The sequence below is a fragment of the Pseudophryne corroboree genome, chromosome 6, assembly GCF_028390025.1.
Source record: "Pseudophryne corroboree isolate aPseCor3 chromosome 6, aPseCor3.hap2, whole genome shotgun sequence".
In the NCBI taxonomy this organism is placed as follows: Eukaryota; Metazoa; Chordata; class Amphibia; order Anura; family Myobatrachidae; genus Pseudophryne; species Pseudophryne corroboree.
Genome location: NC_086449.1, coordinates 536,847,664 through 536,862,942, shown reverse-complemented (window position 1 = coordinate 536,862,942; position 15,279 = coordinate 536,847,664).

Sequence of the window (15,279 nt, the reverse complement as noted above, 5' to 3'; positions counted from 1 at the left end):
TCTCTCTCTCTGTCTCCCCAAAGGACTTTGTGGGGTCCTGTCCTCAGTCAGAGCATTCCCTGTGTGTGTGCGGTGTGTCGGTACAGCAGTGTCGACATGTTTGAGGAGGAGGGCTACGTGGAGGCGGAGCAGGAGCCGATAAGTGTGATGTCGCCCCTACGGGGCCGACACCAGAGTGGATGGATATGTGGAAGGTATTAACCGACAGTGTCAACTCTTTACATAAAAGGTTCGATGACGTAACAGCCGGCATCTCAGCCCGCGCCTGCCCAGGCGTCTCAGAGGCCATCAGGGGCTCAAAAACGCCCGCTAGCTCAGATGGCAGACACAGATGTCGACACGGAGTCTGACTCCAGTGTAGACGAGGATGAGACAAATGTACAGTCCACAAGGGCCATCCGATGCATGATTACGGCAATGAAAAATGTGTTGCATATTTCTGACATTAACCCAGTTACCACTAAAAAGGGTATTATGTTTGGGGAGAAAAAGCAGCCAGTGACTTTTCCCCCATCTGATGAATTAAATGAATTGTGTGAGGAAGCGTGGTGTTCCCCTGATAAGAAACTAGTGGTTTCTAAGAGGTTACTGATGGCGTACCCTTTCCCGCCAACGGATAGGTTACGCTGGGAGACATCCCCTAGAGTGGACAAGGCGCTCACACGATTATCTAAAAGGGTGGCACTGCCGTCTCAGGATACGGCCGCCCTAAAGGAGCCTGCAGATAGGAAGCAGGAGGCTATCCTGAAGTCTGTTTATACACACTCGGGTACTATACTGAGACCTGCTATTGCCTCAGCATGGATGTGTAGTGCTGCAGCAGCATGGTCTGATACCCTGTCAGACAACATTGATACCCTCGACAGGGATGCTATTTTGCTAACCATAGAGCATATAAAGGACGTCGTCTTGTATATGAGGGATGCACAGAGGGACATTTGCCGGCTGGCATCTAGAATTAATGCAATGTCCATTTCTGCCAGGAGAGTATTATGGACTCGGCAGTGGACAGGTGATGCTGATTCTAAAAGGCACATGGAGGTTTTGCCTTATAAGGGTGAGGAATTGTTTGGGGACGGTCTCTCGGACCTCGTATCCACAGCAACAGCTGGGAAGTCGACTTTTTTACCTCAGGTTCCCTCACAGCCTAAGAAAGCACCGTATTATCAAGTACAGTCCTTTCGGCCTCAGAAAGGCAAGCGAGTCAGAGGCACATCCTTTCTGCCCAGAGGCAGGGGTAGAGGAAAAAAGCTGCACCAGACAGCCAGTTCCCAGGAACAAAAATCCTCCCCTGCTTCCACTAAGTCCACCGCATGACGCTGGGGCTCCACAGGTGGAGCCGGGTGCGGTGGGGGCGCGTCTCCGGAACTTCAGCGACCAGTGTGTTCGCTCACAGGTGGATCTCTGGGTTCTACAAGTGGTATCTCAGGGATACAAGCTGGACTTCGAGGCGACTTCCCCTCGCCGTTACCTCAAATCAGCATTGCCAGCGGCTCCCAGGGAAAGGGAGGTAGTGCTGGCGGCTATTCACAAGCTGTACCTTCAGCAGGTGATTATCAAGGTTCCCCTCCTTCAACAGGGACGGGGTTACTATTCCACAATGTTTGTGGTACCGAAACCGGACGGTTCGGTGAGACCCATTCTAAATTTAAAATCCTTGAACACTTATGTAAGGAAGTTCAAGTTCAAAATGGAATCGCTCAGGGCGGTTATTGCAAGCCTGGAAGAGGGGGATTTTATGGTGTCGCTGGACATCAAGGACGCTTATCTGCATGTCCCCATTTACCCACCTCACCAGGAGTACCTCAGGTTTGTGGTACAGGACTGTCATTACCAATTCCAGACGTTGCCGTTTGGTCTGTCCACGGCACCGAGGGTATTTACCAAGGTAATGGCCGAAATGATGATACTCCTTCGGAAGAAGGGAGTTATAATTATCCCGTACTTGGACGATCTCCTTATAAAGGCGAGGTCCAGAGAGCAGTTGTTAGTCAGCGTAGCACTTTCTCGGGAAGTGTTGCAACAGCACGGCTGGATTCTGAATATCCCAAAGTCGCAGCTGATTCCTGCGACGCGTCTGCTCTTCCTGGGCATGATTCTGGACACAGAACAGAAGAAGGTGTTTCTCCCGGTGGAGAAGGCCCAGGAATTGTCATCGCTGGTCAGGGACCTCCTGAAACCAAAACAGGTGTCGGTGCATCACTGCACGCGAGTCCTGGGAAAGATGGTGGCTTCTTACGAAGCAATTCCCTTCGGCAGGTTCCATGCAAGGATCTTTCAGTGGGATCTGTTAGACAAATGGTCCGGATCGCATCTTCAGATGCATCGGTTGATCACCCTGTCCCCAAGGGCCAGGGTGCCTCTGCTGTGGTGGCTGCAGAGTGCTCATCTTCTCGAGGGCCGCAGATTCGGCATACAGGACTGGATCTTGGTGACCACGGACGCAAGCCTCCGAGGATGGGGGGGCAGTCACTCAGGGAAGGAACTTCCAGGGACAGTGGTCAAGTCAGGAGACTTCACTACACATAAATATACTGGAACTAAGGGCCATTTACAACGCCCTGAGTCAAGCAGAGCCCCTGCTTCAAAACCAACCAGTGCTGATTCAATCAGACAACATCACGGCGGTCGCCCATGTAAACCGCCAGGGCGGCACAAGAAGCAGGATGGCGATGCAGAAGCCACAAGGATTCTCCGATGGGCGGAAAATCACGTGCTAGCACTGTCAGCAGTGTTCATTCCAGGAGTGGACAACTGGGAAGCAGACTTCCTCAGCAGGCACGACCTCCACCCGGGAGAGTGGGGACTTCATCCAGAAGTCTTCACGCAGATTGTAAACCGTTGGGAACGGCCACAGGTGGACATGATGGCGTCCCGCCTCAACAAAAAGCTAAAAAAATATTGCGCCAGGTCAAGAGGCCCTCAGGCGATAGCTGTGGACGCACTAGTGACACCGTGGGTGTACCAGTCGGTTTATGTGTTCCCTCCTCTTCCTCTCATACCCAAGGTACTGAGGATAGTAAGAAAGAGAGGAGTAAGAACTATACTCATCGTTCCGGATTGGCCAAGAAGAACTTGGTACCCAGAACTACAAGAAATGATCTCAGAGGAACCATGGCCTCTGCCTCTCAGACAGAACCTGTTACAGCAGGGGCCCTGTCTGTTCCAAGACTTACCGCGGCTGCGTTTGACGGCATGGCGGTTGAACGCCGGATCCTAACGGAAAAGGGCATTCCAGATGAAGTGATTCCTACGCTGATAAAGGCTAGGAAAGATGTGACAGCACAACATTATCACCGTATATGGCGAAAATGTTGCTTGGTGTGAGGCCAGGAAGGCCCCTACAGAGGAATTCCAGCTGGGTCGATTCCTGCACTTCCTACAGTCAGGAGTGACTATGGGCCTAAAATTAGGATCCATAAAGGTCCAGATTTCAGCCCTATCTATTTTCTTTCAAAAAGAACTGGCTTCACTACCTGAAGTTCAGACGTTTGTTAAGGGAGTGCTGCATATTCAGCCCTCTTTTGTGCCTCCAGTGGCACCTTGGGATCTTAACTTCGTGTTGGATTTCCTGAAATCCCACTGGTTTGAGCCACTTAAGACCGTGGAACTAAAATATCTCACGTGGAAAGTGGTCATGCTATTGGCCTTCGCTTCGGCTAGGCGTGTGTCAGAATTGGCGGCTTTGTCGTGTAAAAGCCCATATCTGATCTTCCATATGGACAGGGCAGAATTGAGGACTCGTCTCCAATTTCTCCCTAAGGTGGTATCAGCGTTTCATTTGAACCAACCTATTGTGGTGCCTGCGGCTACTCGGGACTTGGAGGACTCCCAAGTTACTAGATGTAGTCAGGGCTTTGAAAATCTATGTAGCCAGGACGGCTGGAGTCAGGAAGACTGACTCGCTGTTTATCCTGCATGCGCCCAACAAGCTGGGTGCTCCTGCTTCAAAGCAAACTATTGCGCGCTGGATCTGTAACGATTCAGCAAGCTCATTCTGCGGCAGGATTGCCGCATCCTAAATCAGTAAAAGCCCATTCCACGAGGAAGGTGGGCTCTTCTTGGGCGGCTGCCCGAGGGGTCTCGGCTTTACAACTTTGCCGAGCTGCTACTTGGTCGGGTTCAAACACATTTGCTAAATTCTACAAGTTTGATACCCTGGCTGAGGAGGACCTTGCCTTTGCTCATTCGGTGCTGCAGAGTCGTCCACACTCTCCCGCCCGTTTGGGAGCTTTGGTATAATCCCCATGGTCCTTACGGAGTACCCAGCATCCACTAGGACGTCAGAGAAAATAAGAATTTACTCACCGGTAATTCTATTTCTCGTAGTCCGTAGTGGATGCTGGGAGCCCGTCCCAAAGTGCGGACTCTCTGCAATACATGTATATAGTTATTGCTTACCTAAAGGTTTATTGTTTTGAGCCATCTGTTGACTGAGGCTCAGTTGTTGTTCATACTGTTAACTGGGTATGGTTATCACAAGTTGTACAGTGTGATTGGTGTGGCTGGTATGAGTCTTACCCTGGATTCCAAATCCTTTCCTAGTAATGTCAGCTCTTCCGGGCACAGTTTCCTTAACTGAGGCCTGGAGGAGGGGCATAGAGGGAAGAGCCAGTGCACACCAGATATAGTACCTAATCTTTCTTTTAAGAGTGCCCAGTCTCCTGCGGAGCCCGTCTATTCCCCATGGTCCTTACGGAGTACCCAGCATCCACTACGGACTACGAGAAATAGAATTACCGGTGAGTAAATTCTTATTATTAGTCTCTTAAATTATACAGCTATGTTGGTCACAGCACAACCTATGTTAAATGACCATTAAACCAAAGAGATCAGTTGCCTTATATAGAATAGTTGCTTGTCCACTTCAGTTCTAATTTCCATTCCTTTTGTTTTTGGTAAAGTGGGGCAGATGTATTAAGCCTGGAGAAGTGATAAGTGCAAGATGATAACACACCAGCCAGTCAGCTCCAATATGTAAATTGACAGGAGCTGACTGGCTGGTGCGTTATCACCTTGCGTTTATCACTGCTTTATCACCTCTCCAGGCTTAATACATCTGCCCCATTAATTTTACTAAAATTTCTCAATTGCATTATGCCACTAAAAAGAAAGCCAGCTCTGCCCCAAAATTAGTTTTTTTGGGTTACTTTAGTTACTGATATGAACAGTTCTACAGTATTTTATGCTGCATTACGTTTACCTGTTGGTGAACAGTGTTAGTCAATGGTTCCCCAGCAGGGCTGCACGATCAGTGCTCACTGCACTTCAGATGCTGTATTTCAAGGGTAGGCAGCCTGTAGAACAAGCCCTGCCATGTGTTCGGTTAGTGCATGCCAATACTGTCAGTAGTCTGGGATGTGTATACCTTCACAGCCAATGGTTGCCTATCCCTCTAGCTTTTTAGTCCCATATTGATGGTCCTAGACTTTGAGATCACAATTTATAGGACCTATCATGGTATTTTTCTCCTTCAGGAGAATGCAGCAAAGGCAACCTGCTTCATGACAAATACCTATAGTATTTATTTTACTGATGGAGGACATTGTTTTAAATATACTTGCATTCATGTGTTACTCTACTTTCTACATGTGCAGTGCTAAGGCTGAGTCACTAGCGTTCCATAAGGGTAGCTGATTAATGGAAATGAGTATACTGACTTTAATTCAGCTACACATATATCCTTGCTAAATCACATATAATAGTAGCTGCAGTAGTTCACAGATTCACTTTGCAGTGGATGTATTTGGGTGAGGCAAAAAGAACTCCCAGATTTTAAAGGTTAACAAAAAGGCATGGTGAATACTATTAAGAATTTTAGTACATAATCAAGTGAGTAGAATTCAGTTTATTTGGTTTTGAATATGATGCCATCATATCTTGGCGTATAGCAGTCTTAAGTTCATTAATGGTAGTGATTGATCTGGTCACTGCAAAGTCTAAAGGTTATTACTCCTAAAGTCTTCTAGATCTCTCTGCTGCTTTTGACACAGTTGACCACATTCTTCTCATACAAACACTACAATCCCTAGGTCTTCAGTACACAGCCCTTTCTTGGTTATCATCCTACCTAATTGCTATTTCAGTGTGTGCTCTCTGAGGCCACCTCCTCTTTGCTAACTTTATCAGTTGGAGTACCGCAAGGTTCAGTCTTAGGCCCCCTGCTTTCCTCAAAATATACACATCGCTTGGCAAACTAATCAGCGCTTCTGGATTTCAGTATCATCTGCCTGTCCTCCCCTGATTTGTCACCATCTGTATTGGTCCGTGTCACTGAATGTCTTTTCTGGTGTTTCATCTTGGATGTCATCTCGCCATCTCAAACATATTTCCAAACCAATTGATTATTTTTCCACCAACCAATTGTGGTTATCAACCTGATATCTGTCACTGTTGAGAACTCAACAATCAATCCTACCCCACAAGCTCCCTGTCTAGGTGTCATTCTTGATTGAACTGTCCTCTCTTCCCCCACATTCAGTCAGTCTCAAAAATCATGTTACACGCATCCAAAATCTGACCATATCTTACACAAGACACTGCGAAAACTCTAATCCATGCGCTCATTGAGGCTAATTCAGACCTGATCGCTGCTGTGCACAGCAGCGATCAGGTCTGAAGTGCACCGGCGCATGCCAGACAGCCGACGGCTGTCTTAGCCCAGCGATCGCCTCTGCCTGATTGACAGGCAGAGGCGGTTGCTGGGCGGGCCGGCGGTGTGGTCCGAGCAATGCAGGACCGCTGGGGGGCGGGCCGCGGTGGCTGCGTGACGTCACACGCAGCCGCTGCGACACGGACAGCGACGATTAGCTCCCTGACAGCGCGCAGGAGCTGCGCTGGCTGGGAGCTACTCCTATAGTACAAAAGCGCGATGCTTTTGTACTTCTACGACGGCCCTGTGCTGGGCGTCCCCCCACATGTCAGGGAAGCTGATCGTAGATGTGCTAAATTTAGCACATCTACGATCAGGTCTGAATTACCCCCCTTGTCTCTCGCATTGCTTATAGCAATATTCTTCATGCTGGTCTTGCCAAAAAGAGACTCTGACCACTATCATCCATCCTGAAGGTAGCTAATCTTCCTCTCTAGACAGTCATAGTCTGCTGATCTTCTCTGTTAGTCCCTCCATTGGTTACTTGTATTCTACCGTATTCAATATAAAATACTTTTACTCACACACTAGGCCAATAACCAAATTTTCACCAACAGACATCTCTTTGCTTATCTCAAAATATCTCCCACAAGATCTGCGTCTCTCCTCCACACATTATTCGCATCCATTCACGATTGCAGGACTTTCTTTGTGCTGCACCCACTCTGGAACCAATGAGACTCTCTCCTCTAGTCTCCAAACCTTCAAGTGTTCCGTGAAAACTCACCTTTTCAGGCAAGCTGATCAAACTGCCCGCATAACCTTCATAAACTTCCCCAGCCAATTTACATCCCCACTGTACAGTCCACACACATCCTCACATTTTCTCTATTCACTTTCACATCCTCCTAGCCATAATTGCTGTGTGACCATATCATACAACCAACAATTTTGCAATCTGGTGGACCATTATGCAATACATAACTGGATGCAGACTATAGGTTGGGTTTTTTTCCCCCCCATGTTTTTGTACTTTTCCCTTCCTTGACTATCCATGTCACAAATCCTAACTTTTAGAAACCTTGTGACGATCGAAGCGAGACTGCCCGAAGTATGGCGAGTGAAGCATTTCTACAATTGGTGGTCCCAGATGAAAAAGCTATCCACACTAACCCCAAAATGCAAAAAAAAAAAAAAAAAAGTGTTGACCATTTTTATGTTGACCTTTGATAAGTTGACCTATCTGTCAACTGTAGACCTAATGAATATAGATACTTTATACCACACCCATAGATAACACCTATCCTTGTTTATTAATGCCTATTTCTCTGTAGCGTGTAAACTTACAAGCAGGGTCTTCCTTCCTCTTTGTCTGTCTGTTGTTACCCAGTTATGTTTTATCACTGTTTTCCAATTGTAAAGAGCAACAGGATTTGCTGCGCTATATAAGAAACGCTTGGTAAATAAATAATAATGGTCCTTGGTTGATGTTTGTAGACCTCAGCTTTCAGATGGCCACGTTGGCTGTGCAGGGGCCAGTAACAAAAATTCTGCTTATTAATGTATCCAGACAAATGCTTTATCAAGAACTTGCAGCGATAACTCCGGAAATGAACTGCTGAGTGACTCATTGGGGTCGATTCTATTCGGCAACTAATGAATAGCGCCGGGAATTAGCTCCCGACGCTATTCAATTCAGCAACTAGTTACGTCGGCGATGGCCCGTTCTCGCCGACAAAACAGGTAGTTTTGTCGGGAGAACGGGCATTCTCCGACTTAACTCCCCGGCGCGAGGCTGATTCCCGACAGAATCAGCCTCGCGCCGGCCGCGAGGCAGCACTTTTGTCGGGTTTCTCTTCTCATCCCCCGGGGATGAGAGAAGAATTCCCGACAATTGCAGGTAATTAGTTGCTGAATTGAATAGCGTTGGGAGCTAATTCCCGGCGCTATTCATTAGTTGCCGAATAGAATCGACGCCAAAATTTTCGGAAATTGACTACCAATGTGTCTCACGAATGAAGGCCACCATCTGGATGATATATTATTATTATTATTCTTTATTTATATGGCGCCACGAGGGTTCCGCAGCACCCAATTACAGAGTACATAAACAAATAATCAAACAGGAAAACAGCAACTTACAGTTGACGACAATATAGGACAAGTACAGGGTAAATAAACATAGCTACATCAGCAGATGACACTGGAATAAGTATCAGGTGGCAGAAGACTGCGGGATTTGGTGCAGCTGAAGATTATTAAAGTAAGAAAAGGGTAAGCACATGAGGGAAGAGGGCCTTGCTTGTGAGAGCTTACATTCGTGAGAGCTTACATTCTTATATTCAACACCAACTGAACATACACTGTATTCCATGCACTTTTACTGTAGATTATGTACTAAAGTTTTGAATAGCATTTACCACGCCTCTTTTTGTTAGCCTTTATAATCCGGGAGGTCAAGTACACAGTTGCTATCCCTTTATTATGACAATATGTTCTCTTTAGATTTTGGATTCCCCTTTCCATATGGGTTTTAAAGGTGAGCAGAAGTAATCGTAAGAGCATTGGGGTGCGATTGCAGCACCAGCTCTCTAAGGTATGGGTGGAGTTCTCTGCCTTAATTTATGCATCACATCTTTGCCAAAATGAAAATAATATTTATAGATCTGTCCTTTCCCTGTAGTTGTCTGCAGCAGGTACTTTGTATCCTGAGTGGAAACACAAACTGATAACAGGTATAAGTGATAACAGCCGTGAATTTCCACACACCGTATTACATAACTATGACCAGCATGACCTAACTACAATGCTTATTTATCCTTGCGTAAACATGACCAGCACTGCGAGTACGTTTTAATCACGGGATCCGGTTTGAAGATCGACAGTGTCTAGGTCGACCACTATAGGTCGACAGTCACTAGGTCGACATGGATTGAAGGTCGACAGGGTTTCTAGGTCGACAGGTCTAAAGGTCGACATGAGTTTTTCACATTTTTTTTTTCTTTTTTTAAATTTTTTCATACTTAACGATCCACGTGGACTACGATTGGAACGGTAAAGTGTGCCGAGCGGTAGCGGAGCGAAGGCACCATGCCCGAAGCATGGCGAGCGAAGCGGTGCACTAATTTGGGATCCCGGTCACTCTACGAAGAAAACGACACCAAAAAAAAAAAAAAATCCTCATGTCGACCTTTAGACCTGTCGACCTAGCACATGTCGACCTAGAAACCCTGTCGACCTTCCATCCATGTCGACCTAGTGACTGTCGACCTATAGTGGTCGACCTAAACATTGTCGACCTAGACACTGTCGATTTGATGAACCACACCCGTAAATCACGTACTCCAGCTGTTGTCCCTGTAATATCTTTATACTCAAGTTTATTTATAGATAACATTCTAATCCTTTTAAGATTTTGTGTCATTTATTCAGTTGCTTGTACTCTCATTTAGTATCAGTGCTGAAATGAAATGTTGGGATTTCCACTACGCACAAATGGGGATCTTTTTTCTTCATGAGGTCCACTAAACACAAGGAGAAAGGACCCCCAACTAAACTTGGGATAGGGATCATTGCTCCTTACAGGGGACATATAAAAAAAACTAGGCCAAACAATATATTCCAGATGCCAGACGGACCAAAAAGGGCTAGTAAAAACAGGCATATTCTAATGTGCTTCCCATAGGGATCAATGATCTCTAATTTTATTTCTTCCCAAGGCTTCCTTTATGCTTTGCTCAAACAGGGCGGACAGAAAAAAAAAACCTCACACAATGGGGTATATTTTTTATTAAAATTCATATTTTTCAGAATGAGGTTAAAGTTCAAACACGAATGACATCGAAAGTGTAAATTTGCAACTTTTTGAATTTATTACGACTAATTTACTAAGCTGTCGTATTCTGCATTTTCGTGTTTTCCGATGTCGATGTCATTCGTATTTTTTGGCAGTGTTTTACGGGAGTGAATAGTAAAACACTGCCGACATTAACACAATGAATCTCGGCCGGATCTGTGAGATCCGTGCATGGCTTCATTGTGCACCTTTCGTAAAAAAAATAACATTGTTAAAAAGCAAAAAAAAAATGTGTGGGGTCCCCCCCCTAAGCAAAACCAGCCTCGGGCTCTTTGAGTTCACAAAATATGGGGGGGGAAATGACAGGGGTACCCCGTTATTTCATAAACCAGCACCGGGCTCTGCGCCTGGTTCCAAAAATATGGGGGACAAAAAGCGTAGGGGTCCCCCGTATTTTTGAAACCAGCACCGGGCTCCACTAGCCAGGTACATAATGCCATAGCCGGGGGACACCTTTATACTGGTCCCTGTGGCCCTGGCATTACATACCCAACTAGTCACCCCTGGCCGGGGTACCCTGGAGGAGTGGGAACCCCTTAAATCAAGGGGTGTCCCCCCTCCAGCCACCCAAGGGCCAGGGGTGAAGCCCGAGGCTGTCCCCCCATCCAAGGGCGGCGGATGGGGGGCTGATAGCCTTGTGTAAAAAAAGAGAATAACTGTTTTTAGTAGCAGTACTACAAATCCCAGCAAGCCTCCCCCGCAAGCTGGTACTTGGAGAACCCCAAGTACCAGCATGTGGTGGAAAAACGGGCCCGCTGGTACCTGTAGTACTACTACTAAAAAAATACCCAACAAAAAACAGAACACACACACCGTGATAGTATAAGTTTATTACATACATGCACACCTCCAAACATACATACTTACCTATGTTCACACGTGGCACGGCCCTCTTCTCCATGTAGAATCCTAGGGGTACCTGTGAAAAAAATTTTACTCACATAATCCAGGGTATCTTCTTTCCTTTGTATAATCCACGTACTTGGCAAAATAAAAAAACGGAAATCCGACCACGCACTGAAAGGGGTCCCATGTTTTTACATGGGACCCCTTTCCCCGACTGCCTGGACCCCCCTGACAACTGTCAAAGAGGGTCCCTTCTGCCAATCAAGGAGCGCCACGTCGTGGCACCCTCCTGATTGGCTGTGTGCTCCTGTAGTGTCTGTGAGGCAGCACACGGCAGAGATACAATGTAGCGCCTATGCGCTCCATTGTATCCAATGGTGGGAACTTTGCGGTCAGCGGTGAGGTTACTTTCGGTCAACCGCTGACCGCAAAGTTCCCACCATTGGTTACAATGTGCATGCCTATCACAACACGGTAAAAAAAATAGCAGGTCTGTTTTAAATCTGCTTTTTTTTACAATTTGTATTTTTTCACGGCAGTGTTTGGCTATTGCCGGCAGTGTTCGTGAAATACACTTTTTAGTAAATTACCGAGTTGTATCAAAAAACAGTCGTATTTGACCGATAGTGTATTCATTCGTATTTTTTTTCTTGGACTTCCAAAAAAATACGAATGCCCTCATCACTGCCGAGATTTGAGTTTAGTAAATTCCCGAGATGACACTTTGGACAAAAAACACCATCTCGGTCAAAATCGGGACCTTAGTAAATATACCCCATTGTAGGGCTGATTTGTAAAAGACATTAAGATGCAATCGGGGAGATATCTAGTAATTACTAATAACACCTGAACTAGATATTAATTTAATCTTGTGTAGCTGCCAAATGAATGAATCCATTCACTGCTAGACAGATGGGGACTTTGGCGGCATGTTGTTTTCTTTGCTTCTGGCATCTGATTCTGCTGGGCCCCAGTGGCTGATACGCATACAGTTTTCAATATAGTGTCAAACCTATGCTGTATGAGGGAATTAGTCAGTGTGTCTGCCGGATCATCAGCCAATTCTGATTGCTTGTCCTATACTGTCCATCTGTTTCTGCCAATTTCTCAAGTAGCCCAGCTTGATATTTCTAGAACATTAAGTGAATATATTGAAGTAAATTAGTTTACAGTTGTGGCCACTATGCTCTTCTTTGCAGCTTCTGCCTATAGCTGTTTATGTCTTATATACATAGTAGCATACAGTGTTGACATAATGTAGCCAAACAATTATTTTGTTCCTACTGTGGTAAACCGTATAGTTTATGTACATATCTGAGGTGTGGGGTTTGCGCAGGCAGAAGACCCGTTATGCACATGTGCACAATGGGTCTTGCGATATCGCTCACAGCATTTGGGCGGCAGCGCAGGGGCGATACCTGCATTGTTCTTCAAAATGGGGGCGTGTTGCCCTCTTTTTGAAGGCATGATGCAGCCAGGGTCTGTGTCGTAGGAAGCAGACTTACTGGACCCAGGTGTCTGGATCAGATGTCCATTGGTCGCAACAGTGATCAGAGGCTGTGTCCGCAGCTCTCACAAATACATGCTGGAGGCTTCTATCTCCTACCGATGCCATCTGCTGCAATTGAATTTTAATTACACTGAACTGCATAGCTGCTTCCTTGCTGCCATGCAATTCCATACAAACATGAATCAGACCCTGGGCCAAATGTAATAGAGTGAGAGTTTCAGAAAGTGAGAGATTTGGTAAGGTTTTGCAGTTTTTTTTAAAGTGGCAATGATTTAAGGGCCCCATACACTAGAACGATTATGCCTGATTTCAGCCCAATTCGGGCATGCGGCCCGATATATTGGGTGAAATCGGCATTTTGCCTGTGCGTCCGATCCAATACACATTCAATCTGGTCCGACCCCGCAGGCGTGGCTGGGATCGCCCAAGATACATTGTATGCAAAAGGACAGCATACGATGTATCTTTGGCGATCCTGCCACCCAGGAGGCTGCCGGGGTGATCGCCTGCGACATGTCAGATGGACATGTCGCAGTAGTGTATGGGGCACTTTACACTGCAAAACCAGGATGATCTTGCTGTGTAAATGATTGCCACTTTAAAAAAAAAAACTGCAAAACCTTACCAAATCTCTCACTTTTTGAAACTCTCACTCTATTACATTTGGCCCCATGTGTCTAGTAAAATTAGAACTAAAGTACATAGAGCTATGCACGTTTTTGTTATGTGTTCCTATCAAATGCATGTGACACTACTTGTTTATCAAATAGTGGGGATGCACACTGCCTAGGTCTTCTAAAATTTGTCAATGAAACTCAGAATAACTTTTGTGACCTACAATGGGGCAGATTTATTAAGCCTGGAGAAGTGATAAAGTGGAAGGTGAGAACGCACCAGCCAGTCAGCTCCTAACTGTCATTTTTCAAACCAAGGGGGAGATGTACTAAGCTTTCAAAAGTGTTAAATGTCACAGTGATAAAGTACCAGCAAATCAGCTCCTAACTACCATGTCACAGGCTGGGTTTGAAAAATGACAGGAGCTGGTTGGGGTGTAGTATGGTATGCCGGCGTCTGGGCTCCCAGCGACCAGCATACCGGCGCCGGAAGCCCGACCGCCAGCATACCGACAGCGTGGCGAGCGCAAATGAGCCCCTTGCGGGGCCGGCGCCGGTATACTGTGCGCCGGGATCCTGGCAGCCGGCAACCTGAAGACCACCCGGTTGGTTGGTACTTCATCACCATACAATTAATCACTTTTCAAGGCTTAGTACATCTGGCCCCAAGCCTGTAACATGGCAGTTAGGAATTGATTGGTTGGTGCATTTTCACCTTCCACTTTATCACTCCTCTAGACTGAATACATCTGCCCTGATGTGTTGTTAGCAATACAATCCGCCCAATGCATCCTTATAGGATAAAAACGTAATAATAATTTATCCATACTTTAAAATTCTTGGAGGAATTGACTAAAGTGCAGGTTTTTAGAAGTAATAATAATAATCATAATTTTATTTATATAGCGCTCTTTCTCCAACAGGACTCAAGGCGCTTTACAGACATCAAAAACAATGCACATAATACAGAATATTTAAGTAAGACAGCAATAGATAAGCCACACAGACATAATAAAAGAAAACCTTAAGCACACAGAAAGCATAATGCAGGATTGGTGTAGGCATTTTGGGTAATAACTTCCAAGGGTTGTGTATTCCACCCTCACAAGGTACCAGGTGCGGCAGTCATCTTGGGCGCACAGCGTAGGATTACCCAGGGTGGAATAGTCCACCCCTAGAAGAGATGACACAAAATGGGGGTGATTTCAGAGTCCTAAAGTTCACAGTAGGGTTCTGACAAAACTATCAGGTCTATGTATTTTTCATCTCATCCACAAGCGTACCAGATGAGGCAGCCATGTTGGGCGCACTTCGAAGGTTACACTGTGGGAGGTGAGCCATACAAGGGCCAAGTGCATATATGGGAAAACTGACACGTGTAGTGTATGATGTACCCTGTATGTAGGGCGCAATGGCTGGGTGTGCAATCAGTGGAGGTAAACATTGCAGGAAAAGCACATGGTGGGGTGGAAGAGAGAAAAAAATTATATACACACACACATATATATATAATATATATATATATATATATATATATACACATACATACACACACACACAAAACAAAAGGGGAGATAAAGAACTATTGCAGATAACCAGTGTCAGAAGGAAAATTGGGATAACATTATTTTGATAAGATCATAGTATGGGTGGGTATGAGAATGTGGGGAGCACCCTCAGGACCCATGCAGATGTCCCTGCTGAGCCTGGTCCTGGTGTTCTCCACCCACAGCTGCCTGCTCATCTTTAGGTTTAGGCCCAGGGGTGGACTTGATGTTCTCAGCCAGAGAGGTGGCAAACCTGGTTCTGGAGTTGTCATGGTAGAGGTGAGGGGAGGGCTCCTGGTCCTGAGTTTTGTGGT